This window comes from Schistocerca serialis, chromosome 3 (genome assembly GCF_023864345.2).
Source record: "Schistocerca serialis cubense isolate TAMUIC-IGC-003099 chromosome 3, iqSchSeri2.2, whole genome shotgun sequence".
In the NCBI taxonomy this organism is placed as follows: domain Eukaryota; kingdom Metazoa; phylum Arthropoda; class Insecta; order Orthoptera; family Acrididae; genus Schistocerca; species Schistocerca serialis.
Window position 1 is genome coordinate 392,992,072 of NC_064640.1, and position 22,800 is coordinate 393,014,871.

A 22,800-nucleotide genomic window follows, 5' to 3' on the forward strand; every position below is an offset into this window, starting at 1 on the left:
AAATCTCGAACTACTACTTTTTGATCTCATACTCAAAAAACTTGAGCGTATGAATGAAATGTGAAACTATTTTCTAACATAAAGCTTTTTGAGTTATAGTGGGGAAGTGTGTAGTCTCCACGTGACCCTTGTTTCATTTAGTGATTTTGCTGTTTCCTCTTCGTTTACTGCTCTCATGTCAAACGAAAACAAAATGGATTTCTGTGACCGGGAGCTATCAAGTGAATTAAAATACATTCACGTAATTATGGAAGGCTAATATGCATTATTAGTTTCAGATTTTATTTTATTTCCACTTTTCTGACAGCCATGCATTAATCGCCTTGTAGAACAATGAAGTTATTTTTGTTGGTTTGCTAAATAAATTTTGTTTTTATTAGTCTTTTACACTGAGGCAGTCAATGTGTTCGAAACAAAGTGTTTAGTTCCACACTATTGGTTACTTTCAACTGCTCGCTGCATTTCAAGTGCACGTTTTCATCTTCTAGCATGTACAGCATTATGCCATAATAAAGAATCAAAAATGAGTTAATACAGTACTGGTACTCCAAGAAAATTTACATCCTGAAACCCAACTGAAAAGCTTAATATCAGGTCGAGGCCTACTTCATTGGGAATCTTGGACATACGAATGTGCTCTTGTGGGAAAATATTGCGATTGGTGGTATGAAAAACGATACTTTCAAAGTAAATTTCCTTTTACGCAAGTTGAACTATGTGCGAGAATGTACGATGAATTTCTTAAATCACAGAGCGTTTGATGACGAGCCATTTAGAAGTATTCTGAGCCTAGAAGATCATTCATGTCATTATTATGAGCAAATTGATGTAGTGCTACGAGAAGCTCTCTCTCCTCTGCTGTAGCTAATTTATTTGTGGAAAACTTTGAGGACAAGTCACTGGACTCTGCTAAAAGTTTTACTGGCCCATTTGTGTGATATATCTTAAAGTGTAACACGCGCAAAAAATATCAACATTATATGTGAAAGCTTAGCTTCTCTTGCAGCTTATTAACCTTAGAGACCAATGTTATATGTGAAAGATGTGCTTTTCTTGTAGCAACACTGTGTATATTAATTTAAAACATTAACTTTTCCTGTTTGTGTATCCGCGCTACTTAACAGTGGTGTTGCTATTAGCTGTCATCAGCTGGCAGGATCTCGTGACGAGCTATGACTGGCTTACAAAAGCGCATCGCAATCTCGATTACAATGTTTCGGAAAGTAACTTGCGGTGTTTGGTGGAATTCGAATTTACACTTTTGTAATACGAAAATATGCAGCATACATGTTGCTGCACATCAAAAATCTTTCCAAAAGGAGTTTTCTTCCCTGAGTTTCGTTTTCTAAAGTTCCGGGAAATTCTACGCCCATGTATAAAAACATAACCATTCAAAGGATTGATAAGTTTTACAGTTCCGAAGGAAAAAATACTGTCACTTAGTAACATGGAAAAGGTGTGTTTTCATCCGGGAGAAAGTGTATTTTAATCCGGTATTTTAATCCCGAATTTTCGGGAAAAATCTGGGAATTTTTTTCCTTGTCCACATATACACCTTGAAAAAAGGATTATGTGACTTATTGTGACCAGAGTGGTAAAACTGGAAAGAAGACAGTGGGGTTACCTATTCAGCAGGGGAACTGAAAAGTTGTGCGTGAGCAGAAAACCAGTTATGGATTGCTGCAGTTAAAACAGAGAGAGGGAGCAGGCACAGTTATAGAGCAATCAAGAAGATACAATAAGTAAGATGAGCAAGCAGGAATGAGATTTAAAGAGGAGAAAGATGGAAGGATGGGAAAGTTGATGTGTAAGTGTGTGCAAAATGTAAATAGAAAATAGAAGAGTTGAGACTTAGGAGATCTCAGCGGATAAGTGAAATGACGATGTAAAGAGTAAAAGTGAACAGTGGTTATTGAAGCTAAGAAGTATGAGGCTCAGTGACTTTTTTTGTCATAGGTTTCTTTTATGTCCCAACTTGATCAGTGTTTTGAGAGGGACACTCCTGTTAATTGAAATTTCGGCACCTGTAATTGATTGATCTTTTGTTAAAATATGAATGAAACCAAACAAAAGGTCAACTGTGACATAAAAGTTGTGCAAGTAATCTTAACAAATCTTACTGTGATGTGATATAGAGGCTTGAAGGTATCAGAATACTGTGGACAGTAGATTATTTGACAGTCAGATTGGTTATAATGCAATGTGCTTACAAAATAATTAGTGCCACACTGAAGATAAACTGATGAACAGAACAGTGAGGCACAGTCTTGCTGTAATGACACACAGAACACTAAGATGGCAGCTGCTGCACACCACCTATATAGGATTGTGCGAACTGATAACACATGAATGGGTATTCAGCCACAAGCCTTGTACAGAATACTAGTAGGAGGCTACCTTATTAGCATGCATGCACTTGTGACTAAAGTACAGTGCGTTACTTAGCTTTTGTCAAGATATTGCAGGGGAAATGACATGAAATATTAAAAATTCTAATTGCTTTCCCATAAAAGCTCATCTCTGCTGCACTTAACATTCCAGTTGGTATTAGTTTGTTTCAGCATTTCCTTGACCACTTCATCAGGAACTTTCTGCTGTATTACTCAGGTCCTGTTGTTATTTTCCTTCCATATTTTTCTAAGAATCAGATACAGTATTGCTGCTGAAGACAAACTGGAACTAATATTTTACCTAAAGCTAATGCCTTTACATTTTCAAGTATTTCAATACTATTATTATTTCATCAGTTTTTTACATATCAGTATGGTTTTTAAAACCTTGTATTTAATGTACTTTCTCATGTTACCCATCAGCTTCTAATTTTGTGCCAAATAACAGTCATACATTCAGTGTTTACTCTCAGTTTTTTTTCCTGATCAGCCAGAACATTATGACCACTACTATTGATATAAACCCATCCAGGTGCTAGCACCGTCACCTGGCAAGGATTCACTGCTAGTGAGGCACATGCACGGTGCCTCTAGTATCAGTGAGTGTGCTGTCTGTGTGTAGAATGGGGAAGGCACACGAACTATCTGTTTGACCAAGGGAAGAGTGTGAGGGCCCAGAGACTCGGCATGGGCATTTTGGAAAATACTTGACTTGTTGGTCATTTGAGGAGTTTTGTGGTAAGCATCTTCAACACATGGCAAAACCAAGGTGAAACCACGTCCAGACATTATGGGGTTGGCCGGCCACCCCTCATTACAGATGTCTGACACCGTAGGCTGGGCAGACTGGTAAAACAGGACAGGTGCCGAACTGTGGTGGAACCAACATCAGACTTTAATACTGGGCACTGGGCAAGTGCGTCCGAACATACAGTGCACCGAACCCTCCTCACGATGGGCCTCCGCAGCTGACAAAGTATGCATGTGCTAATGTTAACACCATGAAATCTGCAACTACAACTGAAATGGACACATGACCATCAACACTGGACACTAGAGCAGTGGCAGAGTGTTGCCTGGTCTAATGAATCCTGATACCTTCTTAATCGTGGCGATGAGAGGGCGTGTATCCATTGTCTTCTAGGCAAACAGCTCCTTGACACTCGTACTGCAGGAGTGAGGCAAGCTTGCAGTGGCTCATTACACTCTGGAGAACATTCACATTTGCATCCATGGGTCCAGTGGAGGTCTTGCAAGGCAGCATGATGGCCAAGGAGTATTGTACATTGGTTGCAGGCCACATACACCCCTACATGATGATCACGTTTCCCAATGGCAGCCACATTCTTCAGCAAGATAATGCATCATGTCACAAGGCCAGGAGTGTGGTGGAGAGGTCTGAGGAATACACTGACGAGCTGCAGCTGATGTGCTGGTCTCCCCCCCCCCCCCCCTCCTCCCATATATCTAAACCCAATCGAACACATCTGGAATGTGATTGAATGTGGCATCAGAGCTCATCGCACCTTTCCTGTAATTTACAGGAATTAGGTAACTTGTCTGTGCAGATGTGCTGCCATCTCCCTCCAGTGACCCAATAAGGCCTCATTGCTTCTATGCCATGATGCAGCACCACAGTTATGCATGCCAAAGGTGGGCATACCGGCTATTAGGTAGGTGGTCACAGTGGTCTGGCCGAAAAGTATATTCTCAGCAGTATATGATACTTATACACAATAATTGGGCTTTATTTCACTGCATTTGTTAATTTTTCTGTCAAGGGAGATGATAGGAAGCAGCTTCCTGGGTAGCAGAATATTTGTGGAATGCCCAAGGGTTTCTTTTAGACTAGGCAGTAGTCTGAGGTCCTCTGGTCAGCATTCACCAATCAATATGCAGTGAGTAAAATCGGAATGCGTTCAGAGTACAGGCACTTTTGCTGTCGCACTTGCGACAGTAAATTGTGAAGTATTCATAACAAAGATTCTGAATTAACTGCACTCCAAGAAAGTTGCCATACACAAATTATTCTCAGAACCGAGAGCTGACACTGTAGAAGAGGGAATGTTCATTGCAGTCAACAGAAATATTGTCTCTCTTGAGGATTAAGTTGAACCTAACTGTGAAGTTATCTGAACATCAGTAACAGGCCACTGATTAACTCAAGTTGATCATTGAATGTTTTTGCTGGCCACCCAATTTTGCCCTGACAGCTGTAGAATCTTTCAAAGAAAATTTATCTCCAGTAGCACGACAATACCCTGATCGTACAGTATTAGTTAGAGGTGACTTAAACATAATGAATATAGATTATTATATTTAGGGAGTCACTGCACATGGTATGGTTAGTCCTGAACACAATTTTCTGAAAACTGTCTTGAGCAGCTAGTTCAAGTCACACACAGTGGAAATATTGAAGACCTTGTAACTGTAAACAGACCTGACCTTATCGACAGTGTCAATGTAGAGATATGGATTAGTGTTCTGGTGTAAAGTCAGGCGCCGTCATGCTAGTCAGAAACAAGAGAGCAGAGCGGGCTGTGGAGAAGACATCAGCCAATTGCACGCTTACTGACCGCTCTCCAGGGCGACGACAAGACGGCAGCAGCCTCTACACAAAGAGGACATATGTGCTGCGCCGACTCGTCGCAACCCACTTGTACAGCAGCATCAAGATTAGGCACTTCAAGACCAGTGATGTAGGAATTGTATATATTGAAGAGATTTCTTATTTGCATATCACCCTTTGCTTGTGACACTTCTGTGTTATTGTCATTGATTCATTTTCTAATAAAACCCTTTAATCTGATTTGCTTGAATTGTTGTCTAGTGGTCCGAGAATGCACGTTTCCTGGGCACCCCATATTTGACGAGTAGGCAGGATTCAACAATTAGTGATCATGATCTCAACATAGCAACAATGATTACTAAAGATACTAAATCCATCAAGAAGAGTATTTATGCTGGAAGGCGCAGATAAGCAGTTGTTAGCATTCTACTTAAACAATGAGTGGGCAATATTTAGTTCCAATATGATGGGCGTAGAGGAATTTTGGATGTAGATTAAACTAATTGTAAATCACGCTCTGGAGAAGTATGTGTCTAGCAAGTGTATAAGGTTGGGAGATACACAGTGTGGTTTAACTAGGTCCAGTAATAAAATTTGGCTCAAATGGCTCGGAGCACTATGGGACTTAACATCAGAGGTCATCAGTCCCCTAGAACTTAGAACTACGTAAACCTAACTAACCTAAGGACATCACACACATCCATGCTCGAGGGAGGATTCGAATATGCGACCGTAGCTGTTGCACGGTTCCAGACTGAAGCGCCTAGAACCACTCGGCCACACCGGCCGGCAATAAAATTTGGAAAATGCTGAGGAAGCATAGATCGTTGCACTCACGGGAGAAACAACACTGTGGAAATGTCTACAGGCAAAAGTTAGTAGAAATTTATGTGTCTCTAAAATGATTGATTTGTGAGGTGTACTGTAACCTCTTATCACATACCTTAACAAAGGGTATTGCCGAGAGCATTCTGGTCCTACATAAAATCACTAGGTTCGGGGTGAATATTTGTATCCAGTTACTAGTGAACCAGTAGAAGACAGCAAAATGAAAGCTGAAGTTTTAAATTTCTTATTTGAAAAATTATTCATGCAGGAGGATTGTACAGATATACCATCATTTGACTATCAGACTGACTCCCATCTGGAGGACATAGAAATGGCATCGTGAGAACTGAGAAACAACTGAAAGAGCTGGATACAAATTAGTTGTCCAGATGGAATTGCAGTTCGGTTTCACAGAGAGTACTGTACAGCCGTGGCACCTTACTTAGCTTGCATTGATCATGAATCTGTTACACAATGCAAGTTATCAAGTATCAAGTGAGTGGAAAGAAACATGGGTGACACATGTATATAAGAGGGGTAAAAGAATGGATCCTCAAAATTACAGACCCATATTCTTGACATCAGTTTACTGGAGAAATCTTCAGCATATTCTAAGTTTGAATATTATAAATTTCCTTGACACACACAATCTGTCCACAAATCGGCATGGATTTAGAAAGCATCACTTGCAAAACTCAGTTTACCTGTTTCTTGCACAATATCCTGTGAACCATGGATGAAGGGCAACAGGCCAATTCCATATTCCTAGATTTCCAGTAAGTAGTTGACACAGTGCCCCACTGCAAACTATTAACAAAGGTCCGAGCATACAGAATAGATTCCCAGGTATGTGATTGGCTCAAAGACTGCATAAATAATAGAACCCAATATGTTGGCCTTTATGGAAAGTGTTTATCAAAGACCAGGGTATCATCAGGAGTGCCCCATAGAAGTGTGATACAGCCACTCTTGTTCACTATCTTTAGAAAATGACCGGATGGGTTGGGTGAGCAGCGTGAGCAGCTATGTGTGACCACAGGAAAGTATTGCTGTTGAGTGACTGTAAAAGGATACACGATGACTTAGACAGAATTTCTATTTGGTGCGATGGGTGGCAAAAAAGCTAATGCTGATGAGTAGAAAAAGCAATCTTGTAATGTTGGATTACATATTAGTTGTGTGCTGCGTGACACAGTCATGTTGATTAAATTTCTAGGTGTAACAAAGCAAAGTGATATGAAAAACTAGCATGTAAGGACAATAGTAGGGAAGCCGAAAGGTGTGCTTCAGTTTATTGGGAGAGTTTTAGGATAGTGTCGGTTATCTACAAAGGACACCACATGTAGGACACTAGTGCAACCCATCCTCAAGTACTACTTAATTGTTGGGATTCCTACCAGGTCAGATTAAAGAATGACATCAAAAAAATTAAGATTCATACTGCTAAATTTGTTACTGGTAGGTTTGATCAACATGCAGGTATTATGGAGATGCTTTGTGAACTCAAATGGGAATCCGTGGAGGGAAGATGACATTCTTGGTGTGAACCTCTATTGAGTAGGTTTCAGGAACTAGCATTTGCAACTGACTGCAGAACGTTTCTACTGCTGCTAATGTAAATGTCATACAATGAATGTGAAGACAAATAAATTAGGGCTTGCACAGAGGAATATAGATAGTCATTTCTCTCTCACTCCATTTGCGAGTGGAAGAGGAAAGGAAATGACATGTAGTGGTACATGGTTGCCTCCGTTGTACACCATATGGTGGCTTGCAGAGTATTTACGCAGATGTAGTGTTACTATAAAGTGCATTTTACTCAACACATTCTTTTTCACCCCATTACTGCATTATTGACTACTACTTGTGGAACAAACTTTCAGGAAAATGAGGCCATATGTTCAATAGGATCATTGTTGGACACTAGAGACTGGGTTTGCTGATCATTCAGTGAGTAAATCGCAAGACTGATTTATTCATTCATCAGCATTTCAAAAGCATCACACAAGAGATCAGCCTGTGGGACTGCATATGAGGATTAGAAAGAACTAGTAAATGTTATTTTCAGTGTGTCCACAGTTTTCCACCTCTACATTCATCATTACGATCAGGTTGAATTTTCCTTTTCATAGCAAGAGTTTCATAAATGCCTGTCTGTTTGCATACAGACCAGTTGAAGATACAGTGTATTTTGCATGCTGAATGTAATTTTTAGTTTATCTGATCACGACTGACTTTTGTTATTAGTTTGTCTTTGTTTTGTGACCAAACTATCCTTGTGTTTTACATTAAAAATTACCTTTCCAAGTTTTTGTATGTTTTCATTGCCTGAGACACAAAGTCATGTTGTAAACTTACTCATTCTTACTCATGTCACATTTGTTGTCTTCCAGCACACTGTAGAATGCTAACATTTGTGTGTGCAATTATATTGGCACATTGAATATGGAATCAAGTACCAATTGTAAGAGCAGGGTCAACATCAATCACTGAAACTGTATTTTAGCAAACACAGAATTGGACTGTCGGCCTTAGAGGTCTGTCCTCCTAATACACACAGAGTGTTCTAACAAATTCCATCATTCTGAAAATAAGTCCCTTAACCTTCCAGAAACCACAAGTGTTAAAGATAAATAATGACAGGAGGCAGGACTCAAACCAGTGAGTTGCACATTGCAACACATTGATTGTAACCACCATACCATCATGAACGATGTACAGAATGCAGCTTTGCTCCCCCCCCCCCCCCTTCCCCCTAAATTGTGACCTGTGGGTTAAGTGGACTAGCTTCATGGATATTGATCTAGTCAGTGATCTTATCATATGTAGGCATTGGTGGATCCTCATGTTCCCACTTGAAAAAAACCGTAATAGGTGACCTGGCTTGAAGATTACAGATCAGTGCTTGATGGTATAACATGATCCTCATAGCGTTAGAGTACTGTATGCATTACAGCTGTCTTCTTTCTTCACATTTGATGATAAAGTTTTTGGTGAAGTCATCTTAAATTTTGTTCTGTTGAAACATAAACAAAGCATCCATTGTTTTTCCAGCATTTTGTCTTTATATCAGGGAAAATAATGTGAATCATGTAGTGTTTTGCTTTACTGTGTTCTTCGTGAATGTTATGACAGGTAGTATTGTATCCCAGGCCTTCTGTTCAGCATCAACCTACAATAAGAGCATACCTGTTGTTATCCTAATAAAATGTTACATGAGGCCATTGATCCATGGTTGTTCCCTAGTTGTCATCACATGATGAAAATCCTTCAAGGAATTACTTGTGAAACCAGCCTCAATTGGAACTCATTCGTGATCAAAGATCATTACACATGGTGCTTCCCCCCCAAGGGGGTCCACAACTCTTTTGTGGATACGTGCGTAGCGAGCACGGGACCCCGAGCTAATGTGGCCCTCCTTCCTTTCCGGGCTGCATACCCTCCCTTTCCGTATCCTTCCCCGTCCCCCATCTTCGCCCCACCCCTCACCCCTGGCTCTTTCCTTCCCTTTCTCCCCCTCTGGGAGTATGGTTTGTGCCTACGTCCGGAGGCGGACGCTCGAAACTGTTACAAATTCCTTGCTTTCTACACTTGCAAGTCTTCGTACTTCCTCTGTCCTTCTCTTTCCCTTCCCTCTTCTCTTTGCCCTTTTCTCCGCTGCGGCATTTGAGACTCCTCTTCTTTCCTTTCCCTTTCTCTTTTTTCCTCCCTGTGCGTGTCTGAAGGCCGACCCACGCATTTTTGTGTAGCCGGTGATGGGGTAACGCGTAATTCCCCGCCCCGGGTAGACAGGTAGGACACGTACGTACCCCCTGGTAACGGCCAGGCCCAGGGAGGGGTGATTACCCGAGCTGATACCTTCCGAAAGTGCCAATTGGTCCCTCCGTCCGTTTGTCGGGAGGTGTGACCTGAGGTGTGAACAATCACCTAAGGCGGGAGTGCCCTCAGAGAGGGCCCCCACAAGGGAGGAGCGCGCCATCGGAGATGCCGGTAATCATGGGGGATTCTTCCGCAATGGTTTCCTCACCTTCCACTATGTCTGCTCACAAGCGTAAGTTCACTGAGTCTCAGCCACAGACAGCTCTTCCATCGTTGCCACAGTTCCTTGTTGTTTCTCGGTCTGACGAAGGTCACGACTTCTCCACGATCAACCCTTTCATTATTCAGAAAGGTGCCGACGCAATTGCAGGTCCTGTAAAGTCTTGTTCCAGATTACGGAATGGCACCCTGTTGTTAGAAACAGTCAGTGCCCTCCAGGCACAAAAATTGCTGCGTACCTCACTACTACACACCTTCCCTGTCCGAGTGGAACCGCACCGTACTTTAAATTCCTCGCGTGGAGTCGTATATACACGCTCCCTCGATGGATTGTCTGACGAAGAAATTCAGCACTACCTGTCTGACCAGGGCGTAACGGCTGTTCATAGGGTTATGAAAAGGGTTGACACGAACATCATTCCAACCCACACTGTCTTCTTGACATTTGACAAAGTTCAACTCCCATCGAAAATCAAAGCAGGCTATGAGATAATTTCCGTTCACCCTTACGTCCCAAACCCTACGCGTTGCTATCGGTGTCAGCGGTTCAATCACACCAGCCAGTCCTGTTCCAATCTGGCCAAATGTGTTACGTGTGGCAAGGATGCCCATGAGGGTGCTTGTCCACCTCCATCCCCTCGCTGCATCAACTGTATGGGTGACCACGCTGCTTCCTCTCGAGATTGTCCCGTTTTTAAGGACGAAAAGCTCATCCAGGAAATTAGAGTAAAGGAAAAGGTGTCGACCTTTGCTGCTCGAAAATTGTTCGCCAGTCGACGGCCCACCGTGCCTCAGACAGGAAAATACAGCACTGTCCTTGCTTCTCCTCGGCCAACAAAGGAGGCGGCCATGCAGACTTGCGACCTCACCTTTAGTGCCACGGTCGTCAGATCGTACAGCGCAAAGATCGCCCGTTCAACCTCACCACTTTCGCCTGCCCACTCTCTGGCTCACCCTTCGTCGAGTTCTGCTAAATCTCGAGCCCAAAAGTCAGACACCAAGACTTCGAAAAAAGAGCATACTCGTGAAGAGTTTTTACGTACCGCAACTTCCCAACCATCGGTTCCTCCTTCCTCTAAACATCATACTTTCAAGAAGGCTACAAAGAAACCCAGTTCCTCTCCTTCTCCGCCAAGGCGTGTCCCATCTACAGCACCACCTGGCGGAAATCGCCCTCGGCCGTCTTCTGTGTCGCCGAGGCGCACTGCTGGCGGCCGATCAACTGGCCGATCGCTGGTGGCAGGAGCTGCTCCTGACCAACCTATGGATCAGGATCTTCTGCCTTCGGCTGAATGCCATTCCATGCTGTCGGTCGCAAGCTCTGAGCAGTCGTTGAGTTGACAGCGACCTTGGTCACATTCCTCCATTTTCTGTTCACCCTATGTCCATTATCCACTGGAATATCCGCGGTATTCGAGCCAATCGGGATGAATTGTCGATCCTCTTACGATCCTACTCGGCGGTCATCTTCTGTCTTCAGGAAACAAAGCTGCGTCCCCATGACTGCTTTGTTCTCCCTCATTTTCAGTCCGTCCGATATGATCTCCCCTCTGTTGAAGGCACTCCAGCACATGGAGGACTCATCATTCTTCTCCATGAAACTCTCCATTATCACCCAATCCATTTAAACACTTCCTTCCAAGCTGTCGCCGTCCGTCTTTCCCTTTCTGGATACACGTTCTCTCTTTGTACTGTATACATTCCATCGTCCACACCAATGGCACGAGCTGATCTCCTTCATCTTCTTGGTCAGCTTCCACCCCCATATTTGCTGGTTGGGGACTTCAATGCCCACCACCCGCTTTGGGGATCTCCACATCCTTGTCCACGTGGCTCACTATTGCTAGACGTCTTCCACCAAGCAGATCTAGTTTGCCTCAACACTGGGGTCCCTACATTTTTGTCTGCCTCCACGACAAGTTTATCTCATTTGGACCTTGCGGTCGGTACTGTTCCGCTAGCTCGGCGCTTCGAATGGTTCGCCTTTGATGATACACACTCGAGTGACCACTTTCCGTGTGTCCTTAGACTGCAGCCTCAACTGCCCTACATGCGCCCGCGACGCTGGAAGTTTGCCCAAGCTGATTGGACACTTTTTTCGTCTCTAGCGACATTCGATGACCGTCACTTTCCCAGCGTCGACGATGAGGTCACACATATTACCGACGTTATTCTTACAGCTGCGAAACATTCAATACCACGCACCTCCAAATTGCCCCGGCACCCCCCAGTCCCTTGGTGGAACGAGGCATGCCGTGATGCAATACGTGAGCGGCGACGTGCTCTCCGCGTTTTCCGCCACCATCCTACTTTGGCCAACTGTATCCGCTATAAGCAGTTCCGAGCGCGATGCCGTCATGTCATCCGTGATAGCAAGAAGGCAAGCTGGAAATTCTTTATCAGCTCATTTAACACCTTCACTCCTTCCTCGGAAGTTTGGAGTCAGCTTCGACGGTTCTCAGGCGCGCCTAGTTTCTCCCCGGTCTCTGGGCTCACTGTCGCGCATGACACATTAGTGGACCCCGTCGCAATTTCTAACTCATTGGGTCAGCACTTTGCTGAGATTTCGAGCTCTTCAAATTACCCGCCAGCGTTTCTCCCGAAGAAACGTGCAGCGGAAGTGCGACCTCTTGCTTTCTCCTCTCAAAATCGTGAAAGCTACAATACTGTTTTCTCCATGCGGAACTCCAACATGCACTCTCTTCTTCTCGCTCCTCCGCCCCAGGACCGGATGGTATCCACGTCCAAATGTTGCTGCATTTATCAACCCATAGTCTGCGTTACCTCCTTCGCCTTTATAATCGAATTTGGACTGACAGTACTTTTCCCAGACGATGGTGGGAAGCTATCGTCGTTCCTGTTCCGAAACCTGGAAAGGACAAACATCTCCCCTCTAGCTATCGCCCCATTTCTCTCACGAGTAGTGTCTGTAAGGTTTTGGAGCATATGGTGATTTACCGTTTAGCGTGGTGGCTGGAATACCGCAGTCTTTTAACACCTGCCCAATGCGGATTCCGAAAGCATCATTCTGCAGTTGACCATCTTGTTGCTCTCTCCACTTATATCATGAACAATTTTCTCCGGAAATGCCAAACAGTAGCAATATTTTTTGATCTGGAGAGAGCATACGGTACCTGTTGGAGGACAGGCATCCTCCGCACACTGTTCTCTTGGGGCTTTCGAGGTCGGCTGCCCCTTTTTCTTCGCGAATTTATGGCAGAGCGCACATTTAGGGTGCAGGTGAACACTAATCTCTCCCGTACTTTCTCCCAAGAAAACGGGGTACCCCAGGGCTCCGTGCTGAGTGTTGTACTGTTTGCCATTGCCATCAATCCAATTATGGATTGTCTCCTTCCTGATGTCTCGTGCTCCCTCTTTGTGGACGATTTTGCGATCTACTACAGCTCTCAACAGACCAGCCTTCTTGAACGACGTCTTCAAGGATGTCTCGATCGCCTCCACTCTTGGAACATCGAAACCGGCTTCCGTTTTTCTCCCAGTAAGACCGTTTGTGTTAATTTTTGGCGATGTAAGGAGTTTCTTCTGCCCTCCTTACATCTAGGTCCTGTCAACCTTCCGTTTTCAAACGTCGCTAAATTCTTGGGTCTTATGTTTGACAGAAAACTGTGCTGGTCCTCCCACGTTTCCTATCTTTCGGCTCGCTGTCTGCGATCCCTTAACACCCTCTGTGTCCTGAATGGTACCTCCTGGGGAGCGGACCGAGTGGTCCTTCTCCGCCTCTATCACGCCTTAGTGCGCTCGAAATTGGACTATGGAAGCATAGTCTACTCCTCTGCTCGGCCATCTATTCTTCAGCGTCTCGACTCTATCCACCATCGTGGATTACGTTTAGTGTCTGGAGCTTTTTACACCAGCCCTGTGGAAAGCCTTTATGCTGAGACTGCTGAACCTCCGCTGTCCAATCGGCGAGCAGTCCTTCTGAGTCGTTATGCTAGCCATCTGTCTTCCATGCCTGCTAATCCAGCCCATGACCTTTTTTTCGACGCCTCCTTTGATGTAGGGTATGCAGGCCGCCCCTCCTCCCTACTACCACTGGGAGTCTGCTTCTGTCAACTGCTCCATTCTCTTTCCTTCCGCTTTCCTAAAACCTTCTTGACAACTTGGGGTACAGCACCGCCTTGGCTCCGTCCCCCGATCTGCCTGCTCCGTGACCTTTGTCGATTTCCCAAGGATGGTACCCCTTCACTTGTTTATCGTCGGGCATTTGCTGCTCTGTGTGCACAAATGACGGACGCCACATTTATTTACACCGACAGCTCGAAAACATCGTTAGGTGTAGGGAGTGCCTATATTGTTGGCGACACCCCAAATCACTTTCGGCTTCCCGACCAGTGTTCGGTTTATACTGCAGAGCTTTACGCTGTTCTCCAGGCTGTCCACTACATCCGCCGCCATCAGCGGATACAGTACGTTATCTGCTCAGATTCTCTCAGCTCTCTCCTCAGTCTCCAAGCTCTTTATCCTGTGCACCCTCTGGTCCACCGGATTCAGGACTGTCTGCGCTTGCTCCACCTGGGGGGTGTCTCGGTGGCGTTCCTCTGGGTCCCGGGACACGTTGGTATCTGTGGAAATGAGGCGGCCGATATTGCAGCCAAGGCTGCAGTCTCTCTTCCTCGGCCAGCTATTCAATCGATTCCCTTCGCCGATCTACGGTTGTTCATTTATGGCACACGCATTGGTCGACACTTACCCATAATAAATTGCGGGACGTGAAAGCTCTTCCTTGTGCTTGGACCTCTTCCTCCCGAACACGTCGTCGGGAGGAGGTAATTTTAACTAGACTCTGGATAGGGCACTGTCTTTTTAGCCATCGACGTCTTTTAAGTGGCGATCCTCCCCCACTCTGTCCCACTGCTCTCAGCTGTGGATGGTAAGACACCTTTTAATTGAATGCCCCTCTTTTAATCCGTTACGCTCCCATCTATAGCTATCGCCTGATATATCGTTGATTTTAGCAGATGACACGCGCTCAGCCGACCGCGTTCTCAAGTTTGTTAGTGCCAGTGAAATGACGTCAGTCATTTGAAGCTTTTTTTGGGGACAACCAACCCCTTTCTGTAGTGGATTTTTAAGCCTTCCTTCTGCTTTTAGTTTCTCCAATTTTATGACTTTCGTTCCCATTGCTGCTGGTTTTCAATTTCGGTTTTTTACTGTTTACTAAGTCACGGACCGGGCGCTAATGACCATAGCAGTTTTGCGCCCTAAAAACAAAAAAAAAAACAAAAAAAAACATGGTGCTTCAAAATTAATTCCTCTTTAAGATCTCACAGAGCTTCCACAGTGAGTGAGGACTTGGTGACAGCATACCAGGTAGATTAGTCACTGCACATTATTACCCTTCCAATTTGTTGACTGTGACAGCCTTCCGATGAGGTCACTTCCACTACAGTGAAATGGAGCAACTGAACGATAAAATGGTACTAAATGTTCAGGGAAGTAATTGAGGCGCATTAGCGTTCCTTATAGTGGCTTACATAATGTCTGAGAGATCACCAGAGCTCTGGCTAATTATATACTGTCTTTGCAAATTCAACATGAGGTGATGTCAGAGTGTCATGAAAATTGTTCAGTATGGCTGGTTGTAAATGAGGTGGCATGATGAGCAACAATTTTTGTCCCATCGGGTTGTAATGTGTTGTATACAATGTTCCATCAATTGGTCTGGTATCTCCTTTGACAGAGTCTTTCTTCTCAAAAGCCTCTGTGGTACTCAGTAGTGGTCAGTATTGTTCAGATGCAGTATTAATTAGTGCGTTGATTACTGGGATATCACCAGTGCTGTAATGTATTTCCAGTGGATTCCACAAAGGAGAGTCATCATCCTTATTTTTGCATCTATTTTTGTGTTACTGTAATGTCATATTCCTGAAACTTCAGTATCCATTTTTCTAATCTTTCTAATGGATCCTTCAAGTTGATCAGTCAATGTAATGAATGATGGTCAGTTACAACAGTGAATGAATGACCTACCATGTAAATAGGGCCAGAAATTACTGATTGCTCAAAACAATTGAAAGACACACTTTCTCATACAGTAATTTGCCTTGGACTTTGGGATTACTCTCAAAGTGTAGACACTCACCCTTCCAGTGCCTTTCAAGATTTCTATAGAGCTGCGTTTATCCCATAACCACTGGCTTCTGTGTGTAGTTCCATCTCGGTACTCTCATCAAACATTTCCAGAATTGGTGATGCTGTGAGCGTCTCCTTAAGGATATAGAAAGATCTGTCATGCTCCTGCCCTCTAGAAAATTTGACTTCTCACAGCAGCAGTTCTTGTACTGGCCTTATTTTACAACTGAAATCCTTTATAAAACATTTTTGCAGGAGCAGATTCGAAGGAAGCCTTTCACCACAAGTGTGCCAAAGAGGATTCAGCAAATACCTGGACTGTGGACACACTTCCGGAGAGTTGTCAAGTGATTTAAATGCTCTTCAAATGTATTTGAGAAAACAGTAATGTTATTCAGATAGGAAAAAATTAAGATGCCAAAGCAGGTTGTCTGTCATTTGTTCTGAGGTGGCTGGAGTGTTGAATAGACCAAGCTGCATAATTTTGAACTCATAGAGTCCATTAGGTATTATGAAGCAGTCTTTTCCTGGTCAGCCTCATCAACATTGATCTGTTAGCAGACAGTCTGCATTCCCATACTGGAGAAAAACTTCACTTCCTCCAGACAGTCCAAGGTGTTATCATTTCATGCTGGTGGGCATACATCCTTTTAGAGAATTTGTTCAGCCACTAGTAATTTATGCAGAAATGCCATGTTCCTTGTATCTTCTTCACAAGGACAATAGGACCAAGGACACTCTGACAACTGTATGGTGTCGTCTCACAGCAGTTACACTGCTGACTTCTGCTCTATCTATTGTTCAGCTGGAGACATATAAGTGCTGACTGATTGGGAAAGGGGAAATGGGAAGGGGGGGGGGGGGGGGCAGGATGATCCACGGGGTTGATATGGAGCTTAACTTGGGTCATTATAACTGCCTTGCCTCCACTCTGATCTTGAATGCACCTGAAAATTGATAAAGAATGTTTCACTTGCTGACTGTATAGTAAATCATCCAGTGGGTAGTTGATAATAATGGCCAACATGTTATGATCCTTTATCAGTGACACTGAGCTGTCCTTCCTGGACCTGTTCAGTTGTCCATGTTAGCTTAACCTTAGGAATGAGTTGCAGCTGTTCATGGCAGTTGGGCACCCAGAGTTGAACTTTTCCACTAGTGAGAGCTATGATCATCACTGAGCATCCACACTGTTGGCTAGAACTCATCTCATTGATAGAATTGGTGTGTGTCCAATGACAGGCAATCACCCATAGCAATTGTTGTCCAGCTTCGTCTCTCTGGAGCTCCAATCTTCGAAAGTCTATGACTGCTCATGAAATCTGCAAGAAGTCCTGTCCAAGAAAAACTTATGGTTGCATTATGATAAAACATCCAGTTCGAATAGTTGTGGTCTATCATGTATAATTATTCTCACATTACTGTTCCCTGTCAGCTGAATGTATTTTCCTCTAAGAACCTTCAGCGTGACTGCCTTTGTATATTAGAACACAGAGTTCTTCAGCTTACAATGATAAATACTCAGTATAACAGAAAATGTTCCATCAAGATTAGACTTGGGCCTGTATATGTTCATCATTGATGATGATGATGATGATGATGATGATGATGATGTGATTTGATGATACCATGACCACTATTGTCCACACAGTATTTTTATCTATGGTGGCCTCACCTCCATAGGTGCTCACGTCATTTACTTTTTCCCTGAGTTTTGTAGCTAGAAACTCTACATGGTGACACAGAATAGCTGCAAAGAGTTGGAGAGCAATCTTGACCAGGGAATGGAAATGATCTTTGTCTTGCAGATTGGCTGTAATCATCAGCTGTTGTATGCATATAACTGCCCTGTTTGGTGTCTTGTTGCTTAATGGTTGTTGAATGCTTTTCCCCTTTCTTTATTGTAGCATACAGCCTGCCTAGGGTATCCACAGTGGAAACATATTGGCACAATGTCTCCTGTTCTCCAGATGTCCATCTTTCTGTGAGGTAAGCAAATTGCTGAGGAAGCAAGCTGTACCAGTATGATTGAGAACCTTCGATATTGTCTGATAGCTGCAGCATACGTCAGGTTTTTCTCCTCCAATTTTCGTTTTCCTTGCCAGTGATCGACTAATCTCTTCTTAACTTAGTGAGGCTATCTCCATCTTGCTGGGATCACTGTTACGTGCTGCTACTTATGACAGTCAGTGTTCATCATTAACAGACACCATAAAACATCATATCTCCTGTTGTGTCTAGACAAGACAGCCCAGACACAACGAGAGGAAGCTGAAAGGCACGCGCTAAGCCAAAGCAGGGTGCGTGAGGTCTGAAACAGGACACGCTATGAACGCTATAAAGAAAAGTACTTAGCTTCTGGAATACTTAACTTTAATCCATCCTTTTGGTACATCTGGAGATTGTGGCGATACAAGTGAGACTCTTTAGATACATGCAATGTTACTAATGGCACCTTGCTAGGTCGTAGCCATTGACTTAACTGAAGGCTATTCTAACTATTTGCTCGGCTAATGAGCAATGCTTCGTCCGTGTAGTCGCTAGCAAAGTCGTCCGTACAACTGGGGCGAGTGCTATTCCGTATCTCGAGACCTGCCTTGTGGTGGCGCTCGGTCTGCGATCACACAGTGGCGACACGCGGGTCCGACATGTACTAATGGACCGCGGCCGATTTAAAGCTACCACCTAGCAAGTGTGGTGTCTGGCGGTGACACCACATCTCCTCCATTGCTATCTGCTGCATTAGTGACGAGAGGTCCTAATGCTCTTCTTTAACCGCTATCAATATGACATTCACAAGTGTGTAGAATGTCTTTCTATCCACTCTTTGTCTTGTGCATTGTCTCATTGTGCTGACACCTCTTTATGAAGTCCTCTCTGTATAGATACATCCTTCAAAGAAGCACATGGTAGATGTCCTGTGTCACACCCATCTTTAGGTGTTATACTTTACCATTAGATTTGAGTTCACTGTGTAACACAGTGTTAAATACACTTTTTTCCCTGCTGTTGGGCTATGTTCTTCAGCAAATCAGACATGCTGCTGGTTACCACCATTATCGCCCCACCTGAAATTTGCCCCAACTCTTCAGCATTTCCTTATTGCTTGTTGTCTTAAAGCCACTGCTGTACTGTACCATCCAAGCAAAAGTAAACACTGGCAATTGACAAGACATATCATACCATCCACCTGTTGTATTAGGCAGCACGATCAAATCCCTGTAGCCACTTCACCGTGTCCTGGCTTGATGTGTATCTGTCTCATCAATTCTTTCATATTCATTGTTATGCTAGCAGTGCGGACTGTAGGAGGAATGAAGTACTGTAGTTCCTAGTCCTGAAGCATCAGATTTTGCTCACCCTCATACTCCGTGAGCCACTGCGTGGTGCCTGGCAGAGGGGTACCTTGTACCACTACTAATCATTATCTTTCCTGTTCCACTTGCAGATAGAGCAAGAGAAAAATGAGTATGCCTCTTTACAAGCCCTAATTTCTCTCTATCTTCATGGACCTTACGCAAAATGTATGCCGGTGGCAGTAGAACCATTCCGCAGTCAGTTCCAAATGGTGGTTCTCAAAATTTTCTCGATAGTGGTCTACGAAAATAACTTTGTCTTCCCTCCAGGGATTCCCGTTTGAGTTCACAAGACATCTTTGTAATGCTCACATGATGATGAAAGCTATCAGTAACAGATCTAGCAGCACGTTTCTGAATTTCTTCGACGTCTTCCTTTAATCTGACCTGGTGGAGATCCCAGACACTCGGGCAGTACTCGAGAATGGGTCCCATTAGTGTCCTATACATGGTCTCCTTCACAAATGAACCACACCTTCCTAAAATTCTCCCAACAAACCAAAGTCAAGCATTCAACTTTACTTCTATCCTTCCTCACACGCTCACTCCATTTTGTATCTTCTGCAATGTTATGCTCAGGTATTTAATCAATACTGTATTTGAACATTGCAGGCTTGTTTTTCCTACTCATCTGCATTTACTTACATTTTTCTACATTTAGAGCTAGCTACCATTCATCATACCAACTAGAAATTTTGCCTAAGTCATCTCGTATCCTCCTACAGTCGCTCGATGACGACACCTTCCCATATCCGACAGCACCGTCAACAGACAGCCGCAGATTGCTGCTGGCCCTGTCATTGTCTATGATACTCAGCTTCTCCACCAAACTGTGGCACAGTGAATCTGGAAATAGAGTATCAGTTACTATAGCAGTGGTGTAAACAAGAACTGACATTTCACACTGAAAACATGTTAATTGAGGACACACAAAACTACACGTGGAATGGAAATGCATGTCAAGGCAGACAGTGCTCCTACATAGACGTGGTCTGAATGCTCTAACAAATTCCAGTATTCCATAAATTGGTACCAGAACCTCCCAGAAATCACTAATGTTGGATGATAAGGAATTGCAGGATGTGATACTCAAACCAGTGACCTGCACATTACCAGCTAGTGATGATAACTGTTACACTATGATGGTCAACACACCACATAAGGCAATGTGCATTTGCTTGAACTTTAGGTTTCCAGCCATGGAAAAAAATCTGCTGTTAGTTTTGTTTTATTTTTCCTTTGTAAATGTGAAGAATACAGCTGATAAGTTATCAGATTCTTATATAATTCGTTGCAGGTAGCACTCTTTGAATATCAATATATTGAAAGAACAATATGTTTCACTCTGTGTTTCAGCGTTTGCGTACCGAGCGAGGTGGCGCAGTGGTTAGCACACTGGACTTGCATTCGGGAGGACAACGGTTCAATCCCGCGTCCGGCCATCCTGATTTAGGTTTTCCGTGATTTCCCTAAATCGCTCCAGGCAAATGCTGGGATGGTTCCTTTGAAAGGACACGGCCGACTTCCTTCCCCATCCTTCCCTAATCCGATGAGACCGATGACCTCGCTGTTTGGTCTCTTTCCCCCAAAAAACAACCCAACCCTCAGTGCTTGCTTGAGTCATACTGTGCTCTCCACTTGTCTTTATGATCTGATTGTAATACAGATTGATATAGTTCTCCGGATGTACAGTCCCATAGGTACTTGAGACATTTTTACTTCAGGAATTATAATAAGTGCTTCAGTTTCAATTCTCAATCATATGGGCACAGACAGGTGACAAAAATGTTGATGTTATACTTACCTCTTTAAACTTTGTGTTGCTCACAGCTACAAACAACATTGTTGAAAGTCAGTTATTTTTGTGTTTTTTAATGTAGTTCTTAGCAGGATTTTGTGCAACTGAGTGTGCTCTCTTGTTTTTCTCACACTATATCAACAGTGGCAACACGTACTCTCTAACTCTTTGAATACATTACTTATGTATCCTTCTTTGAATACAAAGTTAAAACAGCAGTTACATTTATCAGCAGTAAAAGTAGTAGTAATAGTTACATTTATTTTACAAGTAACATAAAAATAACTCCTTGCATTCTTCTAACATAAGATAATGAGGAGAAACAATTACTTATTTGTAGCACAATGGAAATATGTGGGAATGAATCCCATTGATTTTCATACAAAGACTTCAGGTAGAAGTATCAAATTCAGTAACTTGTAGAAATCTGAATTGAACATGTAATGAAAATGAAAATGATAGCGTTAGACTCTAGCAGCCAGACATAGAACAAAAATGATACGTATGTGATATCTTATAAGGTGGGATGGGGACAGGTGGAGGCTGTGGGACATTTTCACAACAACTTTGGTGGTGTTTTGTAACTTCTGTTACTGTAGTATAGTGAGACTCTTGAGACTGACATACTCTGAATTTCCTCCTACGTTGTTATGGTCTGAATAGTGTAACGTAAATTCTGGCTACAACTTATAAGGTAGTTTTTGAAAATGGACAAACACACACAGTATTTTTAATTTACGGGGGACTGAAGTATGCTACCACCTAACAGTTGCAACTACTGTAACTTGTAACAGATGTGTGCTACCCTTCTTCACTTTCTGTTTGGTTAGTACATAATAAATGTACATTTGAATTCAGGTATTTGCTATATATGCTGTTGATATAATATAATTGTAGACTTCTTGTTGAATACCTGTCAGCTACTTAAATGTGTTGAAGGCTTTTAAGCACTGATATACCCTAAAGTGCCAAAGGAACTGGTATAGGCATGCTTATTCAAATACAGGGATATGTAAACAGGCAGAATACGGTGCTGCAGTCAGCAATGCCTATATAAGACAACAAGTGTGTGGCACAGTTGTTACAGAGGTTACTGCTGCTACAGTGGCAGGTTGTCAAGATTTAAGTGAGTTTGAACATGATGTTACAGTCAGCTCATGAGCGGTAGGACACAGCATCTCTGAGGTAGCGATGAAGTGGGGATTTTCCCATGTGGCCATTTCATCGCTGTAGCTGGAAAAAAATCCTGCAATAACGGGACCAGCGATGACTGAAGAGAATAGTTCAGTGTGACAGATGTTCAACCTTTCTGCAAATTGCTGCAGATTTCAATGCTAGGCCATCAACAAGTGTCAGAGTGCAAACCATGCCATGAAACAATGTCGATAGGGCATTCGGAGCCGAAGGCCAACTGATGTATCCTTGATGACTGCAGAACACAAAGCTTTATGCCTCACCTGGGCCTGTCAACACCGATATTGGACTGTTGATGATTGGAGACATGTTGCCTGGTAGGACGAGTCTCCTTTCAAATTGTATCAAGCAGAGGGATATGTACGGGTATGGAGACACCCTCATGAATCCCTGGACCCTGCATGTCAGCAGGGGACTGTTCAAGCTGGTAGAGGCTCTGTTATGATATGGGGCATGTGCAGTTAGAGTGGTATGGTATCCCTGATACATCTAGATATGACTCTGACAGGTGACACATACGTAACCATCCTGTCT

At 43.4% G+C, this 22,800-nt stretch overlaps 1 protein-coding gene across 2 annotated transcripts in view; it reads left to right on the forward strand.

Annotated features, from left to right (window-relative positions):
* The window catches only part of LOC126470245 (polycomb protein Scm), a 216,823-nt gene that overhangs the window by 44,231 nt on the left and 149,792 nt on the right, over window positions 1–22,800 (forward strand). The window lies entirely within an intron of this gene.